At 45.4% G+C, this 20561-nt stretch overlaps 1 non-coding gene across 1 annotated transcript; it reads right to left on the bottom strand.

Moving 5' to 3' along the window:
- Positions 1-15114: 15114 nt before the first annotated feature.
- On the bottom strand, positions 15115-15189 carry Trnas-cga (transfer RNA serine (anticodon CGA)). Its single transcript has one exon. It is a non-coding gene; the product is annotated as a tRNA-Ser (tRNA).
- Between the last annotated feature and the right edge of the window lie 5372 nt (positions 15190-20561).

Genomic DNA, 20561 nt, shown 5'->3' on the forward strand with positions numbered 1-20561 from the left:
CTCAATATACAGATTGAATAACATCGGGGAGAGGCTACAACCCTGTCTCACTCCTTTCCCAACCACTGCTTCCCTTTCATGCCCCTCGACTCTAATAACTGCCATCTGGTTTCTGTACAAATTGTAAATAGCCTTTCGCTCCCTGTACTTTACCCCTGCCAACTTTAGAATTTGAAAGAGAGTATTCCAGTCAACATTGTCAAAAGCTTTCTCTAAGTCTACAAATGCTAGAAACGTACGTTTGCCTTTTCTTAATCTTTCTTCTAAGATAAGTCGTAAGGTCAGTATTGCCTCACGTGTTCCAACATTTCTACGGAATCCAAACTGATCCTCCCCGAGGTCCGCATCTACCAGTTTTTCCATTCGTCTGTAAAGAATTCGCGTTAGTATTTTGCAGCTGTGACTGATAGTTCGGTAATTTTCACATCTGTCAGCACCTGCTTTCTTTGGGATTGGAATTATTATATTCTTCTTGAAGTCTGAGGGTGTTTCACCTGTCTCATACATCTTGCTCACCAGCTGGTAGAGTTTTGTCATGACTGGCTCTCCCAAGGCCGTCAGTAGTTCTAATGGAATGTTGTCTACTCCGGGGGCCTTGTTTCGAATCAGGTCTTTCAGTGCTCTGTCAAACTCTTCACACAGTATCTTACCTCCCATTTCGTCTTCATGTACATCCTCTTCCATTTCCATAATATTGTCCTCAAGTACATCGCCCTTGTATAAACCCTCTATATACTCCTTCCACCGTTCTGCTTTCCCTTCTTTGCTTAGAACTGGGTTTCCATCTGAGCTCTTGATGTTCATACACGTGGTTCTCTTCTCTCCAAAGGTCTCTTTAGTTTTCCTGTAGGCAGTATCTATCTTACCCCTAGTGAGATAAGCTTCTACATCCTTACATTTGTCCTCTAGCCAACCCTGCTTAGCCATTTTGCACTTCCTGTCGATCTCATTTTTGAGACGTTTGTATTCATTTTTGCCTGCTTCATTTACTGCATTTTTATATTTTCTCCTTTTATCAATTAAATTCAATATTTCTTCTATTACCCAAGGATTTCTAGCACCCTTCGTCTTTTTACCTACTTTATCCTCTGCTGCCTTCACTACTTCATCCCTCAGAGCTACCCATTCTTCTTCTACTGTGTTTCTTTCCCCCATTGCTGTCAATTGTTCCCTTATGCTTTCCTTGAAACTCTGTACAACCTCTAGTTCTTTCAGCTTATCCAGATCCCATGTCCTTAAATTCCCACCTTTTTGCAGTTTCTTCAGTTTTAACCTACAGGTCATAACCAATAGAGTGTGGTCAGTGTCCACATCTGCCCCTGGAAATGTTCTACAATTTAAAGCCTGATTCCTAAATCTCTGTCTTACCATTATATAATCTATCTGATACCTTTTAGTATCTGCAGGATTCTTCCATGTATACAACCTTCTTTTATGATTCTTGAACCAAGTGTTAGCTATGATTAAGTTATGCTCTGTGCAAAATTCTACCAGACGGCTTCCTCTTTCATTGTTATATTATCAGTCCGTGGTGCTTCTATCTTTGCGCCCAGACAAATGAAACATGACACTCGGTAAAATGTCATTCAATAAGTTACTGTGGGCTCTAAAGGTTCATTTGTACCATTATGCATATACCTACTTGGTCTTTCCTTCGTTAATTTTCAGACTCATCTCTCTGCCTTCAGTTTTAGAGCTGAGAAGACACATCGTAGATCTGTAAACGTACCATGCATTAGGTCCAAACCATCTGCATACCCCAACAGTTGTATGGACGTACAGTAGATAGTACTTCTTGTCTAGATCCCCGATTCACGCACCACTTTTTCGAGTGCCAAATTCGAGAGTAAGAAGGAAAGCCAACCTCCTTGTCTTACTCCATTTCGTATGGCAAACTGGCGTGACAGCTTAGACTGCACTCGCTCAGTGAACTGGGGCTGCCTTAGGGTGACATGTATCAAACGCACCAGTTTCTCAGGCACCAGAAATTCCCGCACTGCCTCATGAAGTTTAGCCCTATTTATTGTGTTATATCAGATTTGAAATAAATGAAAAGATGGTGCACATCAACATTAAACTTGTTGGTCTTTCCTACTATTTGCCGGAAGTAAATATCTGGTTCACAGTTGACTTTCCTGATCTGAATCCAGATTGATAACTTCCAATAATGTTTTCTGCTGTGGGTGAGAGTCTCCTAAACAAGATATTTGACAATACTTTATATGCGATGTTTAGGAGTGTTTTTCCTCTGTAGTTGCCGCATTTGAATATATCTTCTTTTTTGTGTGTCGAACACACTCTCCCTAGATTTCGTTCTTCTGGCAACTCCCTTTCCCTGATAAGGCACAAAATATTGTATATCCTGCGATTTAACTCAACTCCTCCGGCTTTAAATAGTTATGATGTTATATTATCAGTCCATGGTGCTTTATTGCTTTGTCTGCTTCTCCCTGAGAGAGGGAGAGGGGGGGGGGGGGGGGGGAGCTGCTATAGCCGCGTCATCTGCCTCTGGGTGGATTATGATCACATCAATAGCGTCCAACAGTTCACTCAAATGTTCTATCCATTTGTTCAATATCTCTTAGTAGACATTAGTATGTGATATTAATTTCTCCTTGATAAGTCAAACCGTCTCTGAGAAAAATGGTTAACAATCAGATCGATTGACAAGACGGGAAGACAAGAAACGGACAGGAAAGTGATCATATGAGGATTTGTTTGTAGCGACTGAGGTACGGCATCCTGAAAATAAAAACAAGTGAGCACTGACTGTACCGCGGTATCAGAAATTATTTAAATCGTAACTTCGACTTGAGGGCATTGCAAAGGTCGACAGTTTGTTGTTTCTTTCCGAATAGCTTTGTTCATCAAAGTGTTGCACATCCATAATGGAAAAAAAAATCGTTTGTCTTTGATATTTTGGGTGTCCTTTTCGCACCATGACTTGGGCACAGTTATTCGCGTTACCGTCAAGATGATCCTGACTGTTCAGTTCAACATTATCATCAGCATTTTCACGATGAGTATGCTGTGCGCACGTCCGTCTTCCAAGACAACAGATGGCACAGTAAGCGTCAGAAAATATTGTTATTCTGCAACGCTGCTAGCTCTTTATTCCCATGAAGTAATGAGTGCTGTCGACAAGGGATCTCAGATCGATTCCATATTCCTAGATTTCCAGAAGGCCTTCGATACCGTCCCTCACAAGCGAATATTAGTCAAATTGCGTGCATATGGAGTATTGTCTCAGTTGTGTGAATGGATTCGTGATTTCCTCTCAGAAAGTTCACAGTTCGTACTGACAGACGGTAAATCATCGAGCAGAAGAGAAGTGATATCTGTGATATCTGGCGTTCCGCAATGGCCCTCTGCTGTTCCTGATTTACATAAATGATCTCGGTGATAATCTGAGCAGCCCCCTTAGATTGTTTGCAGATGACGCTGTAATTTATCCTCTATTAAAATCATCAGACGATCAATTCCAATTGCAAAATGATCTATGGAGTATTTCTTTACGGTGCGAAAAGTGGCAATTGGCACTAAACAAAGAAAAGTGCGAAGTCATCCACATCGGTACTAAAAGAAATCCGACAAATTTTGGGTATACGATAAATCGCACAAATCTAAGGGCTGTCAATTCGACTAAACACCTAGGGATTACAATTATGAGCAACTTAAATTGGAAAGAACACATAGATAATATTGTGCGGAAGGCGAAACAAAGACTGCGCTTTGATGGCAGAGCACTTAGAAGATGCGAAAAACTCACTATAGAGACAGTCTACACTACACTTGTCCGTCCTCTGCTGGAATATTGCTGTGCGGTATGGGATCCTTACCAGATAGGATTGACGGAGGGCACCGAAAAAGTGCAAAGTAGGGCAGCTCGTTTCGTGTTATCGCGCAATAGGGGTGAGATTGTGTCTGATATGATACGGGAGTTGGGGTGGCTGTCACTGCAAAAGAAGCGGTTTTCTTGGCGGCGAGATCTATTTACGTAATTTGAATCACCAATTTTATCTTTCGAATGCGGAAATATTTTGATGACACCCACCTACATAGGGAGAAGTGATCATCATAATAAAATAAGAGAAATCAGAGCTCGAACGGAAAGATTTAGGTGTTCCTTTTTCCCACGCGCCATTCGAGAGTGGAACGGTAGAGAAGTAGTTTGAAAATGGTTCGTTGAACACTCTGCCAGGTACTTAAGTGTGAATTTCAGTGTAACTATGCAGATGCACATGTAGCTGTAGAATATGTACACGGCTGTTCCTTATTTTTCGTCCGAGATGCCGAACGTGGCTGTCTCGAAGACGAATGGTGCGTTGTTGGTAACCAGAGGGGTGATTGTGCGCCAGTAGCCCTGCAGAAGTTCCAGACACTCAAGGGTACAAAAAAAGCATTGTTCCGATGTCTGCCAAGGGTCTGCACAAAACGATTACAAAATTAGAAGAGACTGGTTGTTTTGAAATGCAGTGTGGCAGAAGGAGGAAAACAGTTGATCCGATGTCTATCAAAGATGTCGCCACAGCATTACAGGAGGGTCCGAGCAGCGGTGTGCAAACGTGGCCGCACGGGGAATTGCCTGAACGTTGGTCATGCCTGCGAGCACAATGCATAAAATCCTACGAAACACGCTGCGTTGCCATACAAAATCACTCAATTCCTGAAGACCCGCCAGCAAGGAAGCGTTCGCTCTAGAATTTCTTGCTCTCCGAGAAGCGGACCATGAACGGCTATCGAAAATTCTGTGGACAGACGAAGCCCATTTCCATCTCCGAGGACATATCAATACGCAGAACTGCAGAATATGGACAACGGAAAATCCGTACGCACATCAACCGGTACCACTTCATTCTGCAAAAGCGAATGTATGGTGTGGTCTGACGGCATCGTCTATCGTATTGTTTCGAGGATATGAGTACTCCGAGTTCTGGTACCTGTACCGTCATTGGTAAACGCTACGAGAATCTTTTGTGTACCAACGTCATTCCACCTCTTCAACAACGCCGATGTGTGGGTAGGATCATTGTTACGCAAGATGGCGCTCCTACGCGGTTTGCACACACAGTGAGACGGCTGCTGCAGACGCATTTCGGAAGAGCTATCAAAAAAAAAAAAAAAAAAAAAAAAAAAAGTTCAAATATGTGTGAAATCTTACGGGTCTTAACTGCTAAGGTCATCAGTCCCTAAGCGTACACACTACTTCACCTAAATTACCCTAAGGACACACACACCCATGCCCGAGAGAGGACTCGAACCTCCGCCGGGAGCTAGAATTATCAACTGTTATTTCCCTACAGCCTGACCGTCCAGATCGCCTGATCTAAATCCACGTGACATCTGGCTGTGGGCTTATCTGAAAAGTGTTCAGTGCTCTAAATAGGAACGTAGCCGAACTGAAGGCACGCTTTTGCGCAGCACATTTGGAACATGACCGCGGGGACATTCCTGTGTTGTGGACCATGCTGTTGCTTCACTCCTACTCTTGTGATAGGGAACAGTGGACAGCACATTGAGCATGTTCTGCGTCAGTCTCACGACAATTATAGCCGGGTGTGATTTTGCTTTCTATGCGTTTTTTGGCCCCAGTAGAATTCAAAACCAATTTTCCCTATCCAATGTTGTATGGCCCTGCAGTGGCAGTTGAACACCTGGCCGAAAATGACTAACAAGTTTGCGGCGCCCTCCATCGGTAATGCTGGAATTCAGTATGATGTTGGCTCACCTTTTGCCTTGATGACAGCTTCGACTCTCGCAGGCGTACGTTCAATCACGTGCTGGAAGGTTACTTGGGGAATCGCAGCCCATTCTTCACGGAGTGCTGCACTGAGGGGAGGTATCGACGTCGGTCTGTGAGGCCTGGCATGCTGTGGGCGTTCCAAAACATCCCAAAGGTATTCTACAGGATTCAGGTCAGCACTCTGCGCAGGTCAGTCCATCACAGGGATGTTATTGTCGTGTAACCACTCCGCCACAGGCCGTGCATTATGAACAAGTGCTCGATCGTGTTGAAAGATGCAATCGCTATCCCTGAATTGCTCTTTAACAGTGGAAAGCAAGAAGGTGTTTAAAACATCGATGTAGGCGTTTGCTGTAATAGTGCCTCGCAAAAGAACAAGGGGTGCAAGCCCCTTCATTGAAAGCACGACCACACCATAACACCGCACTACACACCCTGGCAGAAAACGTTCACCGGGCATTCGCCGTACCCACACCCTGCCATCGGATGGCCACATTGTGTACCGTGATTCGTCACTCCACACAACGTTTTTACAACGTTCAATCGTGTAATGTTTACGCTACTTACACCAAGCGAGGTGTTGTTTGGCGTTTACCGGCGTGATGTGTGGCTTATGAGCAGCCACTCGACCATGAAATCCAAGTTTTCTCACCTGTTGCCTATCTGTCATAGTACTTGCAATGGATCCTGATGCAGTTTGTAATTCCTGTGTGATGGTCTGGATAGATGTCTCCCTACCACGTATTACGACCGTCTTCAAATGTCGGTTGTCTCTGTCATTCAACAACGCTTTTGTGCTGTAGGTGCCCTTCACGTTTTCACTTCACTATCAGCGGACCTAGGGATGGATGGAAATGTCACGTGGAGACGTACGACACAAGTGACACCCAATCACCTGACCACGTTCAAAGTCCGTTAGTTCCGTGGACCGCCCCATTCTACTCTCTCACGATATCTGATGACTTCTGAGGTCGCTGATATGGCGTACCTGGCAGTAGGTGGTAGTACAATGCACCTAATATGAAAAACGTATGTTTTTGGGGATGTCCGGATAGTTTTGATCACATAGTGTACCTGATTGTCGACTGCCGTACATGTGGCGTCATGCACGTTTTACAGTACGAATGGTATAATGCGCAACTCAAATCATAGCTATTGTAACGCGATTCATCTGTCATTTTTAGCCGACCACACTTACTTTAGCATAGAGCGCCATCTACTGGTAAATTTTTTTTTTTTTTTGGTCATATGTTTCCGTCTGTGTCAGCAGTTATATGCTGTTCAAATTTTGTTGTCATTCTGAGCAGGGTTGTCTTCGTATAGCATTTTGAAACTGGAACTTTAATTATGGACACCCTTTATTGTAGAAATTGATGTACGTATATCGGCCATATGTATGGAAACGTACCATATCGTCTCATATGCAACTCAACCGACTTCAACCAAACTTGACACACAGGTCACTTACTGCCTGAAAATCTTCGCTGTGCGGTTAAGAACCACCCGACTTTCAAAGGGGTGGGGATGAAAGAAGGAATACAGCTCACGTCGCGTGATTACGCATGCTTCAGTCATGCAGTATTTGAGAATGAGAGCACTTAAACACTTGGAACAAAGTTTACAAATAATCTCATACTTTTGCGACCCCCACAAAGCAACGAGACAAACAAAAGAAACTTCGTCGCTTACTACGTTTTCCCTGTGAAACAGAAACAAGCAGCACGTTGAGATTAAATGTTAATTGTGACGTGACAGCAGTCTGACAGTTCCACTATTACGTCACTATATTCGTAAACATATATCCTCGCATTAATAGAACTGTCGACCTACTGTCACGTCGTAATTAACATTTAATTTCAACATCTTAACAACATTTATGGTCTTATTAAAGCAGCGAAAGTTACAAAACAGTGCACTAATGACGCAATATGGACGTCATGTCAACCTAGACGTACTTGAAAATTGGGACTAAGCCGAAACAGCCGGCCGCTGTGGCCGAGCGGTTCTAGGCGCTATAGTCGGCAAGCGCGCTGCTGCTACGGTCGCAGGTTCGAATCCTGCCTCGGGCATGGATGTGTGTGATGTCCTTAGGTTGGTTAGGTTTAAGTAGTTCTACGTCCAGGGGACTGATGTCCTCAGATGTTAAGTCCCATAGTGCTCAGAGCCATTTGAACCATTTTTTAAAGCCGAAACAGTCTGTCGTAGCTGTAAATATAGATTACTTATTATAAGCAGCCATTAGGTGTATCTGTCGTTAGGCAGAATCTAGTAGTTCAAGAGCCTGGCGCTCCAACGCATCTTCCAAATACACTCCTGGAAATGGAAAAAAGAACACATTGACACCGGTGTGTCAGACCCACCATACTTGCTCCGGACACTGCGAGAGGGCTGTACAAGCAATGATCACACGCACGGCACAGCGGACACACCAGGAACCGCGGTGTTGGCCGTCGAATGGCGCTAGCTGCGCATCATTTGTGCACCGCCGCCGTCAATGTCAGCCAGTTTGCCGTGGCATACGGAGCTCCATCGCAGTCTTTAACACTGGTAGCATGCCGCGACAGCGTGGACGTGAACCGTATGTGCAGTTGACGGACTTTGAGCGAGGGCGTATAGTGGGCATGCGGGAGGCCGGGTGGACGTACCGCCGAATTGCTCTACACGTGGGGCGTGAGGTCTCCACAGTACATCGATGTTGTCGCCAGTGGTCGGCGGAAGGTGCACGTGCCCGTCGACCTGGGACCGGACCGCAGCGACGCACGGATGCACGCCAAGACCGTAGGATCCTACGCAGTGCCGTAGGGGACCGCACCGCCAGTTCCCAGCAAATTAGGGACACTGTTGCTCCTGGGGTATCGGCGAGGACCATTCGCAACCGTCTCCATGAAGCTGGGCTACGGTCCCGCACACCGTTAGGCCGTCTTCCGCTCACGCCCCAACATCGTGCAGCCCGCTTCCAATGGTGTCGCGACAGGCGTGAATGGAGGGACGAATGGAGACGTGTCGTCTTCAGCGATGAGAGTCGGTTCTGCCTTGGTGCCAATGATGGTCGTATGCGTGTTTGGTGCCGTGCAGGTGAGCGCCACAATCAGGACTGCATACGACCGAGGCACACAGGGCCAACACCCGGCATCATGGTGTGGGGAGCGATCTCCTACACTGGCCGTACACCTCTGGTGATCGTCGAGGGGACACTGAATAGTGCACGGTACATCCAAACCGTCATCGAACCCATCGTTCTACCATTCCTAGACCGGCAAGGGAACTTGCTGTTCCAACAGGACAATGCACGTCCGCATCTATCCCGTGCCACCCAACGTGCTCTACAAGGTGTAAGTCAACTACCCTGGCCAGCAAGATCTCCGGATCTGTCCCCCATTGAGCATGTTTGGGACTGGATGGAGCGTCGTCTCACGCGGTCTGCACGTCCAGCACGAACGCTGGTCCAACTGAGGCGCCAGGTGGAAATGGCATGGCAATCCGTTCCACAGGACTACATCCAGCATCTCTACGATCGTCTCCATGGGAGAATAGCAGCCTGCATTGCTGCGAAAGGTGGATATAGACTGTACTAGTGCCGACATTGTGCATGCTCTGTTGCCTGTGTCTATGTGCCTGTGGTTCTGTCAGTGTGATCATGTGATGTATCTGACCCCAGGAAAGTGTCAATAAAGTTTCCCCTTCCTGGGACAATGAATTCACGGTGTTCTTATTTCAATTTCCAGGAGTGTAGTTCGCTCGGGACACTAGTCGAGCCGTACACGTTGATGCCGTGCCGTGAGTGGAGGACGGGCTAGAGGTGTGCGCGCCCGTAGTCTCCATGAAGCTGGGCTACGGTTCGTGACAGTCCCTACTGACACGCCTGGCCTCACAAGCCCTCTCATCTGTGCTGCAGTAGCTGTACGATCTGCCACTAGCCCTTACAACACGACAATTCTGATGGGTGTCTCTGCGGCGTGGGCATCTAGAACGTCTTCTACGGGTGTGAGATTGCCCTCCTGACCACTGATACCAATGTCGTTGCACAACTAATGCGGAATGTTCAAAGTCTGTGGCAATTCACCGAAAAGACAATCCCGCCCCTCGGGACACCTGTCAGAACCACTCAGTTGGCTGTAGGAAGCACGAGTGCATCTCTGCGGCGTTGTTGCCTGCTTGCTCCAGACATCTGCACCGCGTTGATCCTTTTGGCTGTGAGTATTCCCTCTTAGAGAGCAGACACAGGAAGTGCTCTGACAGGCGTACCTCGCCCGGTATTTGTTTGCGGGCGACGTTGAAGCCATTATCAGTACATTTTCTGTCCTTCAGGGGGCATATGCCGTCATTGGATCAAAATCGACGTCTTTCCAGGTGTACTAGTTCATTTCCGGCAGTGTAGCTCATGAGGTATGATGTCATTTACACCGAGATACGTGAAAAACTGCTGCTTCATGCAAGACTTTTAAATGTATCACTCCTTTGCTGTTAACTGTATTCGCTACACATACAGTACCTCCCACTGAATGTAGATGCGAAATTATATAACTCTAACGCAAATAGTTCAGAAGATACGATGTCACAAACACGGAGCTGAGAGGAAATGAAAATCGAAGGCGTAATTCGCTAGAGATACAGGTCAAATATGTACACAAATACGTGCGAAACATATACATGAATTGGAAAAGTATTGACACAGGTGTGTATGTGGGGAAATCCAATGGTAAAATGCTCATCCTATAGCCAGGGAAAGATTTCAACCGAATTTGGTACTCGTATTAGTTGCAGTCTGGAAAGGAATGCTGTGGCGGTAAAAACATCCATCCTCCTGCTGGGGCGAGGAAGTGAGCAGAGAAGTTTAAATGTTTTACATCTTTGCTAATAACTCTATTCACTATCGACTCAGAGGGGGGAGAGGGAAAGGAATGAGGAGTTTGACAGAGGCAGGGGGGAAGATATGGGCTGAGAGGAGCAGAAAGAGGAGATGCACAAAGGATGAGGGGGAGATGGAACTAGGAGGAGGAGGAGGAGAAAGACAGTGTGGGGAGAAGCAGATGGACAGAGTGAGGGACAAGAGGGGATGGACAGAGAGAGGGGCAGGAGGAGATGGACAGAGAGGAGCAGGAGGAGATGGACAGACAGGGGGAGCAGGAGAGATGGCCAGGAGGAGATGGACAGAGAGAGGGTCAGGATAAGGAGGCGATGGACAAGGTGGAGGCGATGGCAAGGTGAGTAGCAGATGGATAGAGAGAGAGGCTGGAGGAGATGGACAGAATGATGTAGGAGATGGATAGAGAGGGTGTGATGGGCAGTGGGAGAGAGGAGGAGGAGATGGACTAATAGATATTTGGAATGAGTACATACCCAGACAGTGTCGGGTACTCAGCTAGTATAATACAGTGGCTTCTAAAAAAGATCTTGAATGGCTTCTGAAGGGAGTTTTCACGTACCTACATCAAAGACTTGGTAGTATTTAGATTTACACTGGTGCAACTAAACATTATGGCCACATGCTTAGGTTAATAGCACTGGTCCACCTTAGGAACGCAGTACAGTATGAGTTCGGCACCAAATGTCAATGTACAGCTCAAGTAGTTCCTATAAATTATGGGCCAGTGGTTGTGGGTGCGGAGGCGGTGGCCGACAGTGCGCCAGGTATGTTCCTCAGGGTTCAGTGTGGTGACCACGTCTTCAATCCGAGTTCACTTTCAAGTGTCTCAATCTGCTGTAGCATGATGCTGGTCGGGTGACGTGGGCAGTTCACCTACTGGAGAATGCCTTCGCCATTGGGGAAGTCGTCATGCATTGAGGGATGCAGTAATGTTCACTTAATCGATAACTGTCATGGTTCATTCGATTACTAGCACAGCTTCCATGGACACTGAGGTAAATGTCCATGAAAGGTACAGTTAACGTTTTGAGCAACTATTTACCTAGATGATGGCGTGTCTAGATTTGACCATCAAACTCGTGTAACAAAAAACATGACTCATTCCACAGCTCCCTGCATTCACCATATGTAAGGGGAGTCCTGCAACACTGGCTCCACAAAGCTCTGAACAAGCAATGTGTACAATAATTCGATAACGCATTCCCATGCACAGATGGGGAATTATGCTGAGTCACTTTCCGATTTTCAATACAACTGTTGCCGTTTAGTGCATCCGCTTCTGTTCTGAGGACATAATAGCAGCTCGCAGATCATGGACTTTTTAAATAGTTGGATAGTGGGGTTTTAACATATTTGACGATCTTGGCGAAGTGTACTTAAAGGCAATAAATTTAGTTTGATACTCTTGGAATCAACTGTCATATTTTTGTGTGACTTGTGGTCCATTGACTAGCATCCTTTTCCTCAGAGCTTTTGCCCCGTATGTATTTGACACATACGTTGACACATCTCCTCCTCCCGCTCTCTATTTCCGCCTCTTCTTCGCTCTGTCTGTTCACCTCAACCTTCCGCTTCTATCTCCTCCCCCCCCCCCCATTCTCTCTCTTACCCTTCTCTTTCTCCATTTCCTCCTCCCCCTCTCTCTTTCCACCTCTGCCTTTTCCTCTTCCTTTTCCATCTATCCTCCACCCTTCGAAAACTTGCACCAACCTTGAACTGTATCATCTTCATCTTTGCCTAGGTGTGGTGTGTCATCTTCCGGAGCCTTGGCTTTGCTCTGCCGCGATTGGTCAGTTTGATTTTAAATTTCGGAAGGAGCTGCGTTCTGGGGAGAGACCTGCTGACGACGAGAGTGTCGAGTGCTGCTGCCTGAGTGAGACGGGGAGTTTAGTTTCCGGTTGTGTGGCAGCGCAATGTTGTGGGAAAGGTGGTATAACATCCTGTGAACGCACGCGGTTGCTACAAGCGGGTGTACGCGGGACGGCGGCAGTCGTTCTGGACGGGCTGTGTGGTGAGGGAGCTCGGCGTGGCAACTGTTGACGCTGCGTGTCCGCGTTGCTGTGGCGGAACCGGGGCGACTGACATAACTTGAGTTGGTGCTGGTTGCAGCCTGTTCGCCGAATGCTTGTCTGCCTTCTGGACTAACGGTGAGAATTTCTTGACTTGATGTGTCTCACTCAATTCCTGCCCGTGTCGTCGGGTGTGTTTTGCTCTAAGGTCGGGTGCCATAGTGTTTCGCAATTTTAGTAAGCTCAGGCGTGCCCGAAATCCCGATTCAGTGATCTGCTGTTATATTGTCAAGTGTAACTATCACTAGAAAAGAATGTTAACTCTCTGTTCCTTAATAACTGAACCTAAAATATTTTATGTGGTCGAAATTTTGTTCTGACCCAAGTGCAATAACGATCTTGTATTTTACAATTCTTTGAGTGGTATTATTATTTAGTACTGGCCGTCACATTTACTAAGTCGAAGATTTACGAAGGCCGGTGGCCGTCATTAACAGTTCCTGCCTAGATAGGAGTTATATTTTAAACCGTGTGTTTCAATGTTTAGTAATTTTTATTTTATGTGTTATAGAGAGTTGCTGTCATGCCCTATGTGGACGATTCGCCACGTTGGTGAAGTTTCTAGATATTCTGCTGCTCTGTGCCATATTGCTAAAGCAGGCAGTCGTAGCACAGCTGATTGTAAATTTTTCCTAGTGGTGAATACCAGTGAACATGTGTTTTTTAATGTTTAATAAAATTAAATTTTGTTTGAAACTGTAACCTCATTTGGGTCTACGCTTTCACTCCCTGCAGCCTTTGTGCTCTGCTTACCGTACGTTTTGGTTAAGTTTTCCCATAGCACGACGTATCAAACATCATGCATCCTTCTCTCTTCTCTCTGTTCATATCCTTCTCCTCCTCAGTTCATGAAAAGCACGTCGATAAAGCAGGCCGATACTACACCACCACAATCTCATTGTCATGCAAGGCAGCCTACATGTCTGGGCCCAAAGAACCATTTCTTGCCCCTGACATGTAGACTGCTGAAAAGCAGGTTGTTTCGGCAAGCTGATACTGTTGCTACACAACAACCGTGTCATTCAGGGCAGCCTATATGCCAGATGCTGGAAAAATATGTTTTTAACTCTATCACTGCTCCTATTTGAGGTAGGAGATTGTAAACCATACAGTTGATGATACTGATCAGGACTGCCATTTGTGTGCTGAATAGTGATTGAAATCGATCCGGGGATTTGGAAGGAAATCCTGGACATACACAGATATACTCTCATTTGTATATACATAAAAATGATATGTCGTAAGGAATTGTTTTTGTGGACATTATCAGCATAAGTTTCTAGATGCTAATTGGAGGTGGTGTACTGACTTTAAGTGTCAAACAGTGTGAAATTCAGTGTTCAGATGTCGGACAATACTCGGTATAATCAGACAGCTGAAGTTCAATGATTACTAAGTTTGTTGTATAGACAAGTTTAGGCCTATATCGTAATAAAACAAACATCAGCTACATTTCAGGTATGTGTATTATGCCTCAATGACTTCGTTCTAAATGAGTATATTAAGGTGACTGTGTGTCTTGTTGAATTGCAGGTAGGAGAGAACCTGTGGTCCAGGGGTAGTCTCACTGATAAGTTATCAAAACGTCCTCTGTCCTGGGTTCGAGCCTAGCCAATGCTTGAATTCATACATGTTGTAATAGTGGACGTATGTACGTATATTCCACATCTCCTCTTAAACCACTGAATTGATTTCATCCAAACTTGGCACATGTGTTACTTATTGTCCGGAAATAGTCACTATAGGGGTAAGTGTCAACTACATCTCAAAGGTGTCGAGAAGGGAGTGGAGAAGAAAGAAACAGGCGTACCTCCCATCGCAAAATCAGAAAATATTGCTCCATTATTTGAGAATGAGAGCGTGCCTCGCACCCAGCTTTGAACATAATTTTAGATCTTTATGAGACTTTCTCTCGGTGACATCCCCACAAAATGAAGAAAAGAAAAAAACTACTTTTTCTCTATTCACGCAGTAAAACTGCTGCATCAGGCATGACCTAACTCATTATTTCTTGACTACTTACTCTATTTACCGCTCATTTTGCGGACAGAATTCACATGTATGACTGGACGTGCCTGCAACATTATAAGTAAGGAGAGGCGCACAGCAGTCAGTCGCAATACCAGTAATTTTAATTATGCTTGCAAACCGATATTTCGACTGTAAGTAGCCATCTTCAGTGCATTTTCGTTACAATTCAATAGACTCACTGCAGTTAGCGTCCACATATGATCTTCAACGTGTATAGGCAGAAGGGCACTGAACGACATATCGTTCAAGAGATATGATGTCATAATGACTGAGATGCATGAAAGCGAAACAACAGGGCGAAATTCGATAGAGATACAGTTGAAATGTGTACAAATATAGAATGAAATTTTCACTCTACAGCGGAGTGTGCGCTAATATGAAACTTCCTGGCAGATTAAAACTGTGTGCCGGACCGAGACTCGAACTCGGGACCTTTGCCTTTCGCGGGCAAGTGCTCTACCGACTGAGCTATCCAAGCACGACACACGCCCCGTCCTCAGAGCTTTAATTGCGCCAGCACCTCGTCTCCTACCTTCCTAGACCACTTGCCCGCGAAAGGCAAACGTCCTGAGTTCGTGTCTCGGTCCGGCACACAGTTTTAATCTGCTAGGAAGTTTCATGTACAAATATGCTTGGAAATGTTGAATATAGGTGACATGTAACAACGTGGGCAAAGCCAATGCTATAAATCTCCTACTAAGCTCGTGGGTCGATTTTAATCAAAATTGGCCCACATATAACTTACTATCTCGAAAGAAATACTGTAGCCATAAGAAAAAGGAACTTTCTATCACCTTCGAGGTGATAACATGAAGAAAGGACTGACAGACAGACAGGCAGGCAGACGAAGAGGAGGAAGGTGCAGATGGACAGAGAAGGAGGGGCCGAGGTGGACACTGAGAGGGAAAGTGGCAAATGGACAGAAAGGGACAAGTAGGAAGAGATGGGCAGGGAGAGGGGAGAGCAGGAGGACAAAAGGAAAGAGAAGGATATTGAGTAAATAGAGAAAGGAGGAGATGGACAGAAAGGAGAAGGAAAAAATGGAGGGAGAAGGAGGGAGGAGCGGATGGACAAATACAGGGCGGAGGGGAGATAGAGGGGAGGAAGGAGTATACGGAAAGTAGGGGCGAGAAACTGTGGAGGAATGGACAGTAATCAACGGCAAGATTATGCAGAAGGAAACCACTGCGTTAAAGTGGTACAATGTGGAGCCACAGGACATTTGACTTGTATATGAAAACACGTCATCATAATCTCTTTACTGGCAAAAGATTCCAGATTAGTCCTCCGTTCGCACCTTCCGCAGGGCGTTGCCAAGGAGGAGTTGACCATGAGAAAAAAATTAAATGGCCAGCGACGGGACAATACAATGCGAATCAGAGCATGGTACATCACAACTTCGAACGGAGTAAGAAAAATATAAAATGTGAAAAGTGGAATCCAATGGCTCAATATGGACATATTCGGGAACAGAGAAATCAAATGGAAAAAAGATAAGGATAACTGGCCAGGCAAATAAGGGTAATATTAACAGCAGCAGAAAACGGTATAGTAGGAGTAGGTCTCTTCATGAATACGAAAGTAGGACAGAAACTGATCTACTGTGAACAATTTAGTGATATCTTTGTTGTCTTCAGATTCAATAGTAAACCAACGCCGACGGCGATAGTTCAGTTATACATGCCGACTTCGTTAGAAGAAGATGAAGAAACGGGGAAACTATATGGCGATATTGAACTGGTAATTCAGTACGTAAAGGGAGATGAAAATAGAATAATCATGCGAGCTTGGAATGAGATTGTAGGAGAAGGAATAGAAGAAAAGGTTGCGGGAGATTAGGATCTTTGTAGTAGCAATGAGTTCTGCAATAAATTTGAGCTAGTAATGTCGAACAATCTAATCAAGAATCACAAGTGAAGGAGGCATACTTGGAAAAGACCCGGATATATCTGCTCTTGGCTACTCATCATTTTGGAATCTTTTTCTGACAGTGATGTAATCCAGCTAGAATCTTCGAGTGCGGGAGTACCCAAGAGCAGATATAGTCTCAGATCAGAATTAATTAGTGACGAAGAGAAGAATGAAGTTTAAGAGAATCGTACAGAAGGATCAGTGTCCAAAGAAGTGGGATTCTGAAGTGCTGATGGTTGATTAGAAGCGTTTGAAGTTCGCTAAGAATGTGATTACTGCGATAAGAAATACAAGAGAAGGCAGTTGCCTTGAAGAGTACTGGACATCTCTAAACAAGGCAAACACGGACGCTGGACAGTCAGGCATAGATACAAGGAAGATAACAGCGAAGAAAGCTTGTGTAACAGAAGGAGTGCTTCAAATGATCGAAGACAGAAGGAAGTAAACTGTCCAGGGGATGTGAGGAATGCGCGAATATAAATTATTAGGACGAAGTAAATAGGAATTTCACAGAAACTATGGTGAAATGGTTGCGTGAAAAAGAAATCGGAAGGTCTGATCTAGGGCGAAATTAAGAAAAGGGCGGTAATATTGTGAGTGCTGTGGGAATTCTACAGGTGAATACAAACGAGAGAGCGCATAGGTGGAGAGAGTTCTGATGAAGCGACAGAAAAAGAAATTGGAGTCGCTAGAGCACAGAGATGAGATCAGAATTTAAAAGAGCTTAGGAAGACTTGAGATCAAGTGAGGAAAAAGGAATGATAACATTCGATCGGAATTTCTCAGATCATTGGGGGGAAGCAGCCACCGAAACGACCATTCTTGTTGATGTGTGGAATTTATGAAACTGGTGGCGTACCATCAGACTTTCTGAAAAACATCAATTCCAACGATAGCAAGGGCAGATAGGTGCAAAAACCATGGCACAATCAGCTTAACAGACCATGCATCCAAGTTTCTGACAACAATAATATACAGAAGAAAGGAAAAGCAAACTGACGATGTGATAGATGACTATCAGTTTTGCTTTAGGAAAGGTAAAGGCACAAGAGAGGCAGTGCTGACTTTGCGGTTAATAATGGATGCAAGACTGAGGAAAAATCAGGATACACCATAGGATTTTTCGATCACGAGAAAGGGTTCGACATTGTCAAATGGTGCAACATGTTCGAAATACTGAGAAATGTAGGCTGCAGTGAAGGACTGGTTATATACAACTTGTACAAGAATCTAGGGGACGGTAAGAGTGGGAGACCAAGAACAAAGTGCTCGGATTAAAAAGGGTGTAAGACTGGATGTAGTCTTGAATCTGTGCATTGAAGAATCAGTGAAGGAAGTAAAAGAAAGTTCAGGAGCGAGATTAAAATAAAAAGGAAAGGCTATCAATGATGAGTGTTGTGGTTGGCAGGAGAGCCAACACTGTGTTACTAGAGGAGTTCGAAAGGCACGCGATTTAGCTCACGCAGGCTGGCGTGAGGTGTGGAACAGGACAAGGAAATTAGAATTTAGAAAAACGGACGTAGCTGGTGGAATGCTTAACTTGAATCCATTAATGACGAACGTCGCTGTTGACGGTACATGATTGAATATCAATAACAAGTGATAATGGCGCCTTGGTAGGTCGTAGCAAATGACGTAGCTGAAGGCTATGCTAAACTGTCGTCTCTGGAAATGAGAACGTATGTAGTGAGTGAACGATAGCTAGCAAAGTCGGCTGTACAAGTGGGGCGAGTGCAAGGGAGTCTCTCTAGACCTGCCGTGTGGCGGCGCTCGGTCTGCAATCACTGATAGTGGCGACACGCGGGTCCAACGTATACTACCGGACCGGGGCCGATTTAAAGGCTACCACATAGCAAGTGTGGTGTCTGGCGGTGACACCACAATGAGATTTAGTGGTGACATTGCTATCCTTAGTGAAAGTGAAGAAGAGTTGCTGGATCTGATGAATGGAATGTTCGGACTAATCAGTACAGATTATGGATGAGAGTGAACCGTAGAGAAACAGAAGTACTGAGAAGTAGCAGAAAGAAGAACAGGAAGAAACTTACGAAACTCTGTGAGGCGAGTACATCTACATCTACATCTACATCCATACTCCGCAAGCCACCTAACGGTGTGTGGCGGAGGGAAAATATCTAGAAGAAATCAAGGAATTCTGCTACCTTGGAAGGAAAATAGCGGCTAACGGTCGAGGCAGGAAGGACATAAAAAGCTGGTTAGCACGGGGAAAGAGAGCATTACTCGCCAAGAGAAATCTACTGATATCAAATATTGGCCTCAGTTTGGGGAAGAAATGTACGACTGGTGCACAGTCAGAGTAGAAGCGAATCTAAGCGTCTGAGACGCGCTGCTACAGAAGAATGTTGAAAATTAGATGGACTGCGAAGAAAGGCATGAGGAGATTCTTCGCAGAATCGGGGAAGAAAAAAGCATGTGGGAAACACTGACATGAAGAAGAGACAGGGTGATAGGAGACATCTGATAAGACACCAGGGAATAACTTCCATGATACTAGAGGGATCTGCAGAGGGTAAAATCTAAACGGGAAGCCAGAGACTGGAAAACGTCCAGCAAATAATTGAGGACGCAGGTTGCAAGTGATACTCTGATATGAAAAAGGTTGGCACAGGAGAAGGAGTTGTGGAAAGCCCCATCAAACCAGGCAAAAGACTGATGACTCAAAAAAAGAAGTGCCTGAAACACAGCTGAGATCGCTTTTATCAAGAATTACGTAATTCCGCTCTGGAGCACCAAACGATCGCGATAACGTATAACCTCCGTCATAGGTCAGAGTGCCCGTGGAGACTTATTTAGACTTGAAACTTCCTGCCAGATTAAAACTGTGTGCCCGACCGAGACTCGAACTCGGGACCTTTGCCTTTCGCGGGCAAGTGCTCTACCAACTGAGCTACCGAAGCACGACTCACGTCCGGTACTCACAGCTTTACTTATGCCAGTATCTGTCTCCTACCTTCCAAACTTTACAGAAGCTCTTGTTTCGATAGTGTAGTAGTGCACGGAATTAATTTTAATCCGTGAGAAAAAAACACGTTTCCGAGTAAATCTGCGTAGCAGAACGTCGTGTGATTGGCCTTGCGGAACGTAGTTAAGACTAAAATGAAATCCAGACCTTTAGCTGAAACTCCCTGGTAGATTAAATCAATGTCCCGGACCGAGACTCGAAATCGAGACCTTTGCCTTTCATGGGACAATGCTCTACCAGCTGAGCTACCCAAGCACGTACGTCGTCTCATAGTGGTGGAAGTAAAGCTGTGAGGACGGGGCGTGAGTCGTGCTTGGGTAGTTCAATTGGTAGAGCACTTGCCCGCAAAAGGCAAAGGTCCCGAGTTCGAGTCTCGGTCCGGCACACAGTTTTAATCCGCCAGGAAGTTTCATATGAGCGCACATTCCGCTGCAGAGTGAAAATCTCATTACAGACCTTTAGCTGCTTACAGGCGTTGATAAGTATCAACGGGGACAGTTGAAATGCCCCGGCCGGGACTCGAACCCGGGAATGGTGCTTACAAGGCAGACGCTCTATCCGTCTGAGCCATCGAGGATACTGCTGGGACTTATCCCTTGCACGCTCCCCGTGAGACCCACATTCCCAACTCAATGTCCACACACTACATTCGTAGTGACCCTGCCCATTACACTCTTTACTCGCGGTAGACAATCTACCAATTCCCGTAAGAGTTCGGGCAATGTGAATGTATCCACACTGAAGAAGATCATTGGCCGATAATCCTTATTTATATGGAGATGGTAGCTGTTCTTTCGGACATGATCGATCACCAACGGTATCTGTTCTTTCGGGCATGTTCGAAAGAACAGCTACCATCTTCATTTCGTTAAGACTCAGTGGACTCCGCCCGCGAGTGGGACTTCAGTCTGACGCTTCGCAAGCTCCGATGTCGTGACGAGAGAAACTTTTCACTGT

The sequence above is a fragment of the Schistocerca gregaria genome, chromosome 9, assembly GCF_023897955.1.
Source record: "Schistocerca gregaria isolate iqSchGreg1 chromosome 9, iqSchGreg1.2, whole genome shotgun sequence".
In the NCBI taxonomy this organism is placed as follows: domain Eukaryota; kingdom Metazoa; phylum Arthropoda; class Insecta; order Orthoptera; family Acrididae; genus Schistocerca; species Schistocerca gregaria.